This window comes from Sus scrofa, chromosome X (genome assembly GCF_054392235.1).
Source record: "Sus scrofa isolate SSC_HxYL_T2T_F1_AM1 chromosome X, Sscrofa_HxYL_maternal_Yorkshire_Landrace_v2.0, whole genome shotgun sequence".
In the NCBI taxonomy this organism is placed as follows: domain Eukaryota; kingdom Metazoa; phylum Chordata; class Mammalia; order Artiodactyla; family Suidae; genus Sus; species Sus scrofa.
In genome coordinates, this window is record NC_139401.1 from 45168790 (window position 1) to 45181102 (window position 12313).

Sequence of the window (12313 nt, forward strand, 5' to 3'; positions counted from 1 at the left end):
GTCCAACTCAAACCAGACTCAGTGAACTACAGTGTAGACCTCTTGAGTTTCAAACCATAATCATTAAACTACAACGGAGACATCTTGACGTCCCCCCTGCGATCCCTTAGAGAACAAGGCTCAGCCCATCAGGCTTCTCTACGAAGACTTTTCTAACTCAGAAAGGCACAGTCCCTCTTTGGTGCTCATACAGAACTCTGCAGAGACGTCCTTATTCTAGTTCTTTATCCATGCCTCGCATGTAGACATGTGGACAGCATCAGCATCACCTAGAGCTTGTTAGAAACTCAGGCCTCGCTCCAGACCTGTTGAATCAGCCTGTCAGCTGAAGAAAAACATACAACCTAAAAGCTTTAAGCTATGTTTTCTTCGGGGACCTCATCGAGGACTATAGCCTGGGAGACAGCCTCTCAGACTGTTCTGATGAACTGCTCCAAAGAGGTAAGGGAAGAGTCAGGATATATAGGAGTTTTTGCTGAAAAAAAAAACAAAAACAAATATGTAGTTCAAACAAATGTCAAAAGATCACTGCTAATCATAAAAACCAGGCCTCCTAAGTGAATGATTTTAGTGCTCGTCTATGTATGGGAAGATGCAAGTCTGTGCTCATGGAAATTATTCCTTAGATATGCATCTCAACTATCTAGAGCCTGTATTGTTTTTTCTCCATCCTGAAGTCCCCTCAGGGGCTGCTGTTGGGGGGCAGCTGCAGTGGCTGATGGCTTGATGGCAGGGCAACATTCTTGGTTTACTGAAATCCCAGGCAACATTTTTTTGTCTGCAAGCTTCTACCTTTTAACAAAGTGTTCAGAGGATGCATATGCACATTAAAGTTGGAGAAGCTCTATTCTAGACTGTTAATTCCTCAGGGACTAAAATCAAGGCTCAGAAATCTCTGTATTCCTAGAGAGGGTCCATAATGTGATCTATAGTTTATTAGTATTTTTGATTGAATGACATAATCCAGACGCTCAGATTTTAGTCTTTTCCGTCATCCCTCTCTTCGTGTCCACTCCTTAATTGGCTTTGGAATAAGAACATTCTACAGTATTTACTCCCCCCCCCCACTCTCCCATTTTGTGTTAAAATAGTAACCAGGATCTCTGCCCACTGAGGCTTCTGGGGAGCTTTAAGAACATCTACGGTAGGCGGTGGAAACAGAGATAAGAGCACAGCAGTTTCTGACTTAAATCTTCTTCTGATGTGTTTTCGTATTCAAGCGTGTTTTCTTCAATGAAGAAACATGTTGCATAAGCCAGAGTGGGGATTTGTTGATGCTGGGGCTGAGTTAAAACAGCAGTCAGCTACTTGCTTTGAGCTTGTGGGGAAAGCTAATCACTTGGTCCCTCTCAGACATTATCCTCCATCTTTTTTCCCCCCTTTTCAGCAGCACCCATGGCATAGGGAAGTTCCTGGGCCAGGGATAGAATCCAAGCTGGAGCTGCGACCTACAACACAGCTGCAGCAATGCCAGATCCTTAACCCACTGTGTCGGGCCAGGGATTGAACCAGCGCCTCCATAGCGACGAGCCAGATCATTAACTGTGCCACAGTGGGAACTCCTATCCTCCATCTTTATCTCTTGACATCTTCCCACTTTGAGAGTTTAAGGTTGAGCTTGGTCATTATCATCAATAGAACATGTATGGAATTGTCCATACGGTGTTGCTCCAACTTGGGGCGCAGGGATATAGTGGTGATAATGCCTTTTTTTTCTTTCCTGGAATGAAAGCTTAATTGTAAATTTAAAAGAAAAGTAAAATCCTAAATACACATTCTACCCTTTATTTACTTTAAATGTTTTTTTTTCTTGTCCTTTTGCCTTTTCTAGGGCTGCTCCTGCAGCATATGGAGGTTCCCAGGCTAGGGGTCTAATCGGAGCTGAAGCCGCCAGCCTACGCCAGAGCCACAGCAACTCGGGATCCGAGCCATGTCTGTGACCTACACCCCAGCTCACGGCAACGCCAGATCCTTAACCCACGGAGCGAGGCCACGGATCGAACCTGCAACCTCATAGTTCCTAGTCGGATTCGTTAACCATTGAGCCACGACAGGAACTCCTTAAATGGTTTTTCTTTCTGTTTCCTCAGTATATTGATGTCTTCATATGATACTTAATTGTAATTTCTTGTTTGGAAAGTATTTCTTTGCATTTATTCAATAGTAGCAGTAGACCAAGATGCAAGTGGCTCATGATCACTCCCTTCCTATTACTGTTTTAAAATATGTGCATAACAGCAAAGGAAACCAAAAGGAAACCAACAAGACAACTTACAGAATGGGAGAAAATAGTTTCAAACCATGCAACTGACAAGGGCTTAATCTCTAAAATATGCAAACAATTTATACAACTCAACAGCAAAAAAGCCAACAACCCAATGGAAAAATGGGGAAAAGACCTGAATAGGCATTTCTCCAAGGAAGATATACAGATGGCCAACAAGCACATGAAAACATGCTCAACATCCCTGATTATTAGAGAAACACAAATCAAAATTACCATGAGGCACCACCTCACACCAGTCAGAATGGCCATCATGAATAAGTCCACAAATAGCAAATGCTGGAGGGGGTGTGGAGAAAAGGGAACCCTCCTGCACTGTTGGTGGGAAGGTAAGCTGGTACAACCGCTATGGAGAACAGTATGGAAGTACCTTAGAAAACTATACATAGAACTACCATAGGACCCAACAGTCCCACTCTTGGGCATATATCCAGACAAAACTTTCCTTGAAAAAGACACATGCACCCACATGTTCACTGCAGCACTATTCACAATAGCCAAGACATGGAAACAACCCAAATGTCCATTGACAGACGACTAGATTAAGAAGGTGTGGTATATATACACAATGGAATACTACTCGGCCATAAAAAAGAACAAAACAATGCCATTTGCAGCACCATGGATGGAACTAGAGACTCTCATACTGAGTGAAATAAGTCAGAAAGACAAGTACCATATGATATCACTGACATCTGGAATCTAATATACGGCACAAATGAACTTTTCCATAGAAAAGAAAATCATGGACTTGGAGAATAGACTTGTGATTGCCAAGGGGGAGGGGGAGGGAGTGGGATGGATGGGGAGCTTGGTGTTAATAGATGCAGACTATTGCCTTTGGAATGGATTAGCAATGAGATCCTGCTGTGTAACACCAGGAACTATGTCTGGCCACTTATGATGGAGCATGATAATGTGAGAAAAAAGAATGTATACATGTATGTGTAACTGGGTCACCATGCTATACAGTAGAAAACTGACAGAACACTGTAAACCAGCTATAATGGAAAAAAATAAAAATCATTATATAAAAATATAAAATATGTGCATAAATGTGGTACTTAGGTTGTATTAACTGAAAAAAATGCACAACCTAAAAGTTCAGAATTATGTTTTATCCGTGGACATTCTGAGGACTTCAAGCCTGGGACATAGCCTCTCGGATAAAGAATAGAGACTGCTCTAAAGAGGTATGGGAGGAGCCAGGATAGACAGGTGTTTTTTGCAATAAAGACTAGTATTCAGAACATCAAAAGATTATTGTTAACTAAAGAAAACCAGGGAGTTCCCGTTGTGGCTCAGGAGAAACAAATCCGACTAGTATCCATGAGGATGCAGTTTCGATCGCTGGCCTCGCCCAGTGGGTCGGAGATCTGGCCTTGCCATCAGCTGTGGTGTAGGTCGCAGACATGGCTCTGATCCCACATTGCTGTGGCTGTGGCGTAGGCTGGCAGCTGTAGCTCCGATTCAACCCCTAGCCTGGGAACTTCCAAATGCCATGGGTGAGGTCCTAAAAAGCAAAAAACCCAAAAAGCAAAAAACCAGATATCTCAAGGGATTTAGTGCTCTTCTGTGTATGGGCAGATGAGGCAAGAGTCTGGGCTCACTGAAATCATTCCTTTGATACGCAACTCAGCTATCTGGGGCCAGTATCCTATGTTTTCCCATCCTGAGTCTCCTTGGGGTGCACCATTGAGGGGTGGCAGCAGTGGCCAAGGGCTTGATGGTAGGCATCCTGTTTCTTTTTTTTTAACTCAATGAATTTTATTATACTTGTAGTTGTACAATGATCATCACAACACAGTTTTACACCATTTCCATCCCAAACACCCAGCCCAACCTGACCACCTCTATCTGTCTTCCTTGGTAGCCATAAGTTTTTCAAAATCTGTGAGTCAGTACCTGTTCTGCAAAGAAGTTCATTGTATCCTTTTGTTAGATTCTACATATAAGTGATAGCATATGATGTTTGTCTCACTGTCTGACTAACTTCACCTAGCATGATAATTTCTAGGTCCATCCATGCTGCTGCAAATGCCATTATTTCATTTTTTATGGCTGAGTAATATTCCATTGTATATATGTACCACATCTTCTTTATCCACTGCTCTACTGACGGACATTTAGGTTGTTTCCATGTCTTGGCTATTGCATATAGTGCTGCAATGAACACTGGAGTACATGTATCTTTTCGAGTCATGGTTTTCTCTGGAGAGATGCTCAGGAATGGGATGGCTGGCTCAAATGGTAATTCTATTTTTAGTTTTTTGAGCAACCTCCATACTGTTTTCCATAGTGGTTGTACCAATTTACAGTCCCACCAACAGTATAAGAAGGTTCCCTTTTCTCCACAACCTCTCCAGCATTTATAGTTTGTAGACTTTCTGATGATGGCCATTCTGACTGGTGTAAGGTGATAACTCATGGTAGGTTTGCATTTCTTTAATAATTAGTGATGTTGAACAGATTTTCATGTCTTTTTTTGGCCATCTGTATATCTTTGGAGAATTGTCTGTTTAGATTTTCTGCCCCCCCCCCTTATTTTTGTCTTTTTAGGGTCACACCTGTGGCATATGTAAGTTCTCAGGCTAGGGGTCAAATTGAAGCTGTAGCTGCTGGCCTACGCCACAGCCACAGCCATGCCAGATCTGAGCCATGTCTGTGACCTACACCACACCTCATGGCAACGCCGGATCCTTAACCCACTGCGCAAGGCCAGAGATTGAACCTGCATCCTCATGGATCCTAGTCAGATTCATTTCTGCTGGGCCATGACAGGAACTCCTCTCTGCCCATTTTTTGATGGGGTTGTTTGGTTTTTTTTTTTTTTTTTTTTGGTATTGAGCTGCAGGAGGTGTTTATATATTTGGGAGATTAATCCCTTGTCAGTCTATTCATTTCCAAATATTTTCTCCCATTCTGTGGGCTGCCTTTTGTTAAGGGTTTCCTTTGCTGTGCAAAAACTTTTAAGTTTAATTAGGTCCCATTTGTTTATTTTTATTTTTATCATCATTACTCTAGGAGGTGGATCTGAGAAGACATTGCTGTGGTTTATATCAGAGAGTGTTCGGCCTATGTTTTCCTCTAAGAGTTTTATAGTATCTGGTCTTATATTTAGGTCTGTAATCCATTTTGAGTTTATTTTTCTGTATGGTGTTAGGAAGTGTTCTGATTTCATTCTTTTACATGGAGCTGTCCAGTTTTCCCAGCACCACTTATTGAAGGGACTGTCCTTTCTCCATTGTCTACTCTTGCCTCCTCTGTCATAGATTAGTTGATTGTAGGTGTGTGGGTTTAATTCTGGGCTTTCTATCCTGTTCCACTGATGTATATTTGTTTTTGGTGCCAGTACCATACTATTTTGATGACTCTAGCTTTGTAGCATAGTCTGAAATCAGGGAAATTGATTCGTCCAGCTCCATTTTTTTCTTTCCAATATGGCTTTGGCTATTTGAGGTCTTTTGTGTTTCCATATAAATTTTAAAATATTTTGTTCTAGTTCTGTAAAGAATGTTATTGGTAATTTAATAGGATTGCTTTAGGTAATATTGTCATTTTGACTATATTAACTTCCAATCCAAGAGCATGATATATCTTTCCATCTATTTGTGTTTTCTTTGATATCTTTCATCAGCGTCTTATAGTTTTCAGAGTACAAGTCTCTTTAAGTAGGTTTATTCCTAGGTATTTTATTATTTTTGATGTGATGGTAAATGGGCTGGTTTCCCTAATTTCTCTTTTCAATCTTTCATTGTTAGTACGTAGAAATGCAGTCGATTTGTGCATATTAATTTTATATCCTGCAACTTTACCAAATTCATTGATGAGCTCTAATAGTTTTCTGGTAGCATCTTTAGGATTCTCTAGGTATAGTATCACGTCATCTGCAGACAGTGATACTTTTCCTTCTTTCTTTCCAATTTGGATTCCTTTTACTCCTTTTTCTTCTCTGATTGCTGTGGCTAGGACTTCCAAAACTATGCTGAATAGTAGTGGCAAGAGCAGACATCCTTGTCTTGTTTCTTTCAGCTTTTCACCATTGAGAATGATGTTAGCTGTGGGTTTGTCATATATGGCCTTTATTATATTGAGGTAGGCTCCCTCTATGCTCAGTTTTCGGAGGGTTTTTGTTTGTTTGTTTGTCTTTTTATCAGAAATGGGTGTTGGATTTTGTCAAAAGCTTTTTCTGCATGTATTGAGAGGATCCTATGGTTTTCATTCTTCAGTTTGTTAATGTGGTGAATCACCCTGATGGATTTGTGGATACTGAAAAATCCTTGCATCCCTGGGATAAATCCCACTTGATCATGATGTACAATCCTTTTAATGTATTGTTGGATGCAGCTTGCTAGTATTTTGTTGTGGATTTTTGCATCTATGTTCATCAGGAAAATTGGCCTGTAGTTTTCTTTTTTTTGTGGTATCTTTGTCTGGTTTTGGTATCAGGATGATGGTGGCCTCATAGAATGAGTTTGGGAGTGTTCTTTCCTCTGCAATTTTTTGGAATAATTTCAGAAGGATAGGTGTTAGCTCGTCTCTAAATGTTAGACAGAATTCGCCTGTGAAGCCATCTGGTCCTGGACTTTTTTTTGTTGGAAGTTTTTTAATCACAGTTTCAATTTCAGTAGCTGTGATTTGTCTATTCATTTTTCCTATTTAATCTGGGTTTAGTCTTGGAAGATTGTACTTTTCTAAGTATTTGTCCATTTCCTCTAGGTTGTCCATTTTATTGGCATATAGTTGCTTGTAGTAGTCTCTTATGATCCTTGGTATTTCTGTGATGTCTTTTGTAACTTCCCCTTTTTCATTTCTAATTTTATTTATTTGTGTCCTCTCTTTTTCTTGATGAGTCTGGCTGAGGGTTTATCAATTTTGTTGATCTTTTCAAAGACCAGCTTTTAGTTTCATTGATCTTTTCTATGGATTTCTTCATTTCTATTTCACTTATCTCTGTTGTGATCTTTATGATTTCTTCTGCTAACTTTGGGTTTTGGCTGTTCTCTCTCTAGTTTCTTTAGGTGTAAAGTTAGGTTGTTTATTTGAGCTTCTTATTGTTTCCTGAGGTAGGCTTGTATTGCTATTAACTTTCCTCTTAGAACTGCTTTTGCTGCATCCCATAGGTTTTGGATTGTTGTGTCTTTGTTGTCATTTGCTTCTATGTATTTTTTTAAATTTCCCTTTTGATTTCATCAGTGATCCACTGGTTATTTAGTAGCATGTTGTGTAGTCTCCATGTGTTTGTGCTTTTTGCAGTTTTTTTTCCCTGTGGTTGATTTCCAGTCATATAGTGTTTTGTTTTTGTTTTTGTTTTTGTCTTTTCGCCTTTTCTTGAGCTGCTCCTGGGGCATATGGAGGTTCCCAGGCTAGGGGTCGAATAAGAGCTGTAGCCACTGGCCTACACCAGAGCCACAGCAACGGAGGATCCAAGCCTCATCTGTGACCTACACCACAGCTCACAGCAATGCCAGATCCTTAACCCACTGAACAAGGCCAGGGATCGAACCCACAACCTCATGGTTCCTAGTTGGATTCGTTAACCACTGAGCCACGACGGAACTCCATATAGTATTGTGGTTAGAAAAGATGCTTGATATCGTTTCAGTTTTCTTAAATTTACTGAGGCTTGATTTGTGGCCCAGACTGTGATCTATCCTAGAGAATGTTCCTTGTGCACTTGATAAGAATGTGTATTCTGCTGCTTCTGGGTGGAATGTTCTATAAATAACTATTATTAAGTCCATCTGGTCTAATGCATCATTTAAGGCCTGTGTTTCCTTCTTGATTTTCTGTCTGGATGATATGTCCATTGCTGTAAGTGTAGTGTTAAAGTCTCCTGCTATTGTTGCGTTATTGCCAATTTCTCCTTTTAAGGTTTTTAGCAGTTGCCTTGTATATTGAGGTGATCTTATGTTGGGTGCATATATATTTACAATTGTTATATCTTCTTGGATTCATCCTTTGAGCATTATGTAATGTCCTTCTTTGTCTCTTATAATATTCTTTATTTTAAGGTCTATTTTATCTGATATGAGTATTGGTACTCCAGCTTTCTTTTGATTTCCATTTGCATGGAATATTTTTTTTTTCATCCTCTCACTTTCAATTTGTACGTGTCCATAGAACTGAAGTGGGTCTCTTGAAAGCAGCATATATATGGGTCTTGTTTCTATACCATTCAGCCAGTCTATGTCTTTTGGTTAGGGCATTTAGTCCATTTACATTTAAGGTAATTATTGATATGTATGTTCTCATTTCCATTTTATTAACTGTTTTAGATTTGTTTTTGTTCATTTTTTTCTTCCCTTCTCTTGTGGTTGGATGATTATCTTTAGTGTGCTATTTGGAGTGCTTTTTCTTATTTGTGTGTATATCTATTGTAGATTTTTGGACTGCAGTTACCATTAAGTTTTGATAAAGGATTCTGTGTGTGTGTGTGTGTGTTTGTGTGTGTGTATAGTAAAACAATCTTGTATTATATATATCTTGCAAAACAGTCTTGTATTTTAAATATATATAAATTTATATTTTACATTTATATTTATTTTAAATATATATATATATATTTATATATATGTATATATATATACACACACACACACAAGATTTTTTTCAAGTTATTGGTCTCTTAATTCCAAGTGCATCTCCAGTGTCCTGCATTTGTACCCTCCTCTTCTCATGATTTCTAGTATTGGTAGCATATTTGTGTGTAGATGATTTCCTACCTGTACTAGATGTATGCTTTTACCAATGAGCCTTGTCATTTGTAATATTTTTGTTTCTAGTTGTGGCCTTTTCTTTTCCACCTAGAGAAGTTCCTTTAGTATTTGTTGTAAAGCTGGTTTAGTGGTGCTGAATTCTCTTAGCTTTTGCTTGTCTATAAAGCTTTTGATTTATCCTTCAAATCTCAGTCAGAGCCTGTTGGGTAGAGTAATCTCATTTGGAGGTTTTTTCCTTTCATTACTTTAAGTATATCATGCTACTCCCTTCTGGCATGCAGAGTTTCTGCTGAAAAATCTGCCAATAGCCTTATTGGGTTTCCCTTGTATGTTATTTGTTTCTTTTCCCTAACTGCTTTCGCTATTTTCTCTGTCTTTGATTTTGGTCAGTTTGATTAATATGTGTCTTGGGGTATGCCCCCTTGGGTTTATTTTATATGGTACTCATTGTGCTTCCTGGATTTGAGGGATTCCTTTCCCATGTTAGGGAAGTTTTTGGCAGTTATCTCTTGAAATATTTTCTCTGGCCCTTTTTCTCTCTCTTCTCCTTCTGGCAGTCCTGTAATGTGGATGTTAGTGCATTTAACGTTGTCCCAGAGTCCTCTTAGACTGTCCTCATTTCTTTTCAATCTTTTTTCTCTTTTCTGTTCCTTGTCAGTGATTTCCACTGGCCTGTACCCACCCTGCTTATTCATTCTTCTGCCTCCTGTATTCTGCTATTGGTTGCTTCTAGTGAATTTTTAATTGGTGGTTGTATTTTGCATCTCTGCTTGCTTAATCCTTAAATCTTCTATTTCTTTGCTCAATGTTTCTTGTAATTTATCAATCTTTGCCTCCAGTTCATTTCCAGTATCTTGAATCATCTTTACTATCATCGGTCTAAAGTCTTTTTCATAGAGGTTGGCAATCTCCAGATCACTTAACTATTTTTCTGGGTTTTTTTTTTCCTTGTTTCCTTATCTGAGTCATAATTTTGTATCTTTTCATTTTGTATAGATTTCTGGTGTGGTCTCCTTTTTGCTGACAATACAGCTGTAGCCTCTCTTGCTTCTGATGCCCCCCCAACACACACCTTATTGCTGAAGTTGGTAGAGGGCTTGCCACAGGCTTCCTGTAGGTGGAGCTGATTCTTATCCCTCTGGTGGGTGGGGCTTTGTTTCTGGGTGAGATTAGAGGTGGCTATGTGCCTGGGGGTCTTTAGGCAGCCTGTTTGTTGATGGGTGGGGCTGTGTTCCCACCCGGATTACTGTATGGCCCTGATGGGTGGGACAGATGGGGCCAATTCCCAAATGGCCATCTCTAGAGAAGCACACGCTGATGATTATTTGATTATTCCCAAGACTTTTGCCCCCAATGTCCCACACAACAAGCTACAGTCATCCCGTTTTCCCACAAGATCCTTCAAGAATGGCAGTCAGGTCTGACCCAGATTCCTATGAAGTCTCTGCTTTGCCCGGGGCCCAGTGCACATGAAAGCCTGTGTGTACCTTTTAAGAATGGAGTCTCTTTGGGATGGAAATGCTCTAAAATTGGGTTGTGGGAGTTCCCATCGTGGCTCAGTGGTTAACGAATCCGACTAGGAACCATGAGGTTGCAGGTTTGATCCCTGGCCTGGATCAGTGGGTTAAGGATCTGGTGTTGCTGTGAGCTGTGGTGTAGGTCACAGATGAGGCTCGGATCCTGCATTGCTGTGGCTCTGGTGGAGGCCAGTGGCTACAGCTCCAATTAGACCCCTAGCCTGGGAACTTCCATATGCCGTGGGTGCAGCCCTAGAAAAGACAAAAAAAAGAGTTGTGATGATTGTTGTACAACTATAAATGTAATAAAATTCATTCAGCTAAAAAAAAAGAATGGAATCTCTGATTCCCCCAGTCCCGTGGAGCTCTTGCACACAAGCCCTGCTGGCCCTCAACACCAAATGCTCCGGGGACTCCTCTTCCCAATGCTAGATCCCCAGGCCTGGGAACCTGAAGTGGGGCTCAGAACTCTCACTCCTGTGGGTGAGTGTCTGTGATAGTTACTTTCCAGTCTGTGGAGGTATGGGGTTGCTTATGTCACATAATTGACCCCCTACCATCTTGATGTGGCCTCCTCTTCTTCTCAAGTAGGATATCTTTTTGGATAGTTTGCAGTCTACTTAGTTGAAGGTTGTTCAGCAGTTGATTGTAATTTTGTTGCTCAGGCATCCTGTTTCTATCCTGAATTCCTTCAGGGCTCACCATCTAGGCAGCTGTACTGTGTTGCAGCTTGATGGCTGCAAAATCCTTTGTTTACAAACTTGGCAGGCAACCTTTTTTTTCACTTGCAGTCCTTCCTTTTGGTCATAAATTCAGCTAATATTTGGTAGACATTTCATGGCAAATTTTTTGTCCCATGGTGCTAGGAAGGTTCATTCCTAGATCAGGTGAAGATTTTGTTCATATGCCACTCAAGGTGCTAATTTCTGGATTAGGCGCTGTTGCTAATTTAACATTCTCTGGATCCCCTGTCTTACTAGTCTATTATGACCCAGGAAATGTTTTCCCTTGTTGCTTCTTCCCATACCTAGAATCACGCTATTACAATTATTCTATGTAGAGTTATAAATGTTAAATATTTCTTCAAGGTGTTTTGCCATCATCATTTTTGTTGGAGGCCTGGCTACATATTGGGTCATGTAAGAGACAACAATCTTATAAAATCAACAGGTTATAAGTAATACAGCTAGTAACACTGACAATGTCATAGTGCAGTAGGGAGACAAAGCATGAACAATTTTCAATTAAAGAATGAATTAAAACAATGACTGGTATAACTAGTTATAATCCGGTTGCAATAAACTATCAAGTCATAGGAGAGCCAGCTGGAGAAGACAAATTTTAGAAGGAACATGAAAACAACAAGAACAAGAAAAAGATATAAATATTTTATCTTTGCTTACAAAAGTACACTTTTAGTATACTTTTTTGCTTTTTTAGGGCTACACCTGCAGCAAATGGAAGTTTCCAGGCTAGGGGTTAAATTGGAGCTGCAGCTTCTGGCCTGTGCCACAGCCACAGCAACACCAGATCTGAGCCATGTCTGCAACCAACACCACAGTTCACAGCAACGCCAGATCCTTAACCCAGTGAGCGAGGCCAGGGATTGAACCCACGTCCTCATAGATACTAGTCAGGTTCTTAACCCACTGAGCCACAATGGGAACTCCTACAAAAGTATACTTATCAACTTGCAGGTCATAGTATAAGTGGGAAGTTTTTCTGAAAACAAAGATTAAAAGCCAGTATATTTCCAAAAAAACAATCATTAAGTTATAAATTATATTTATCAG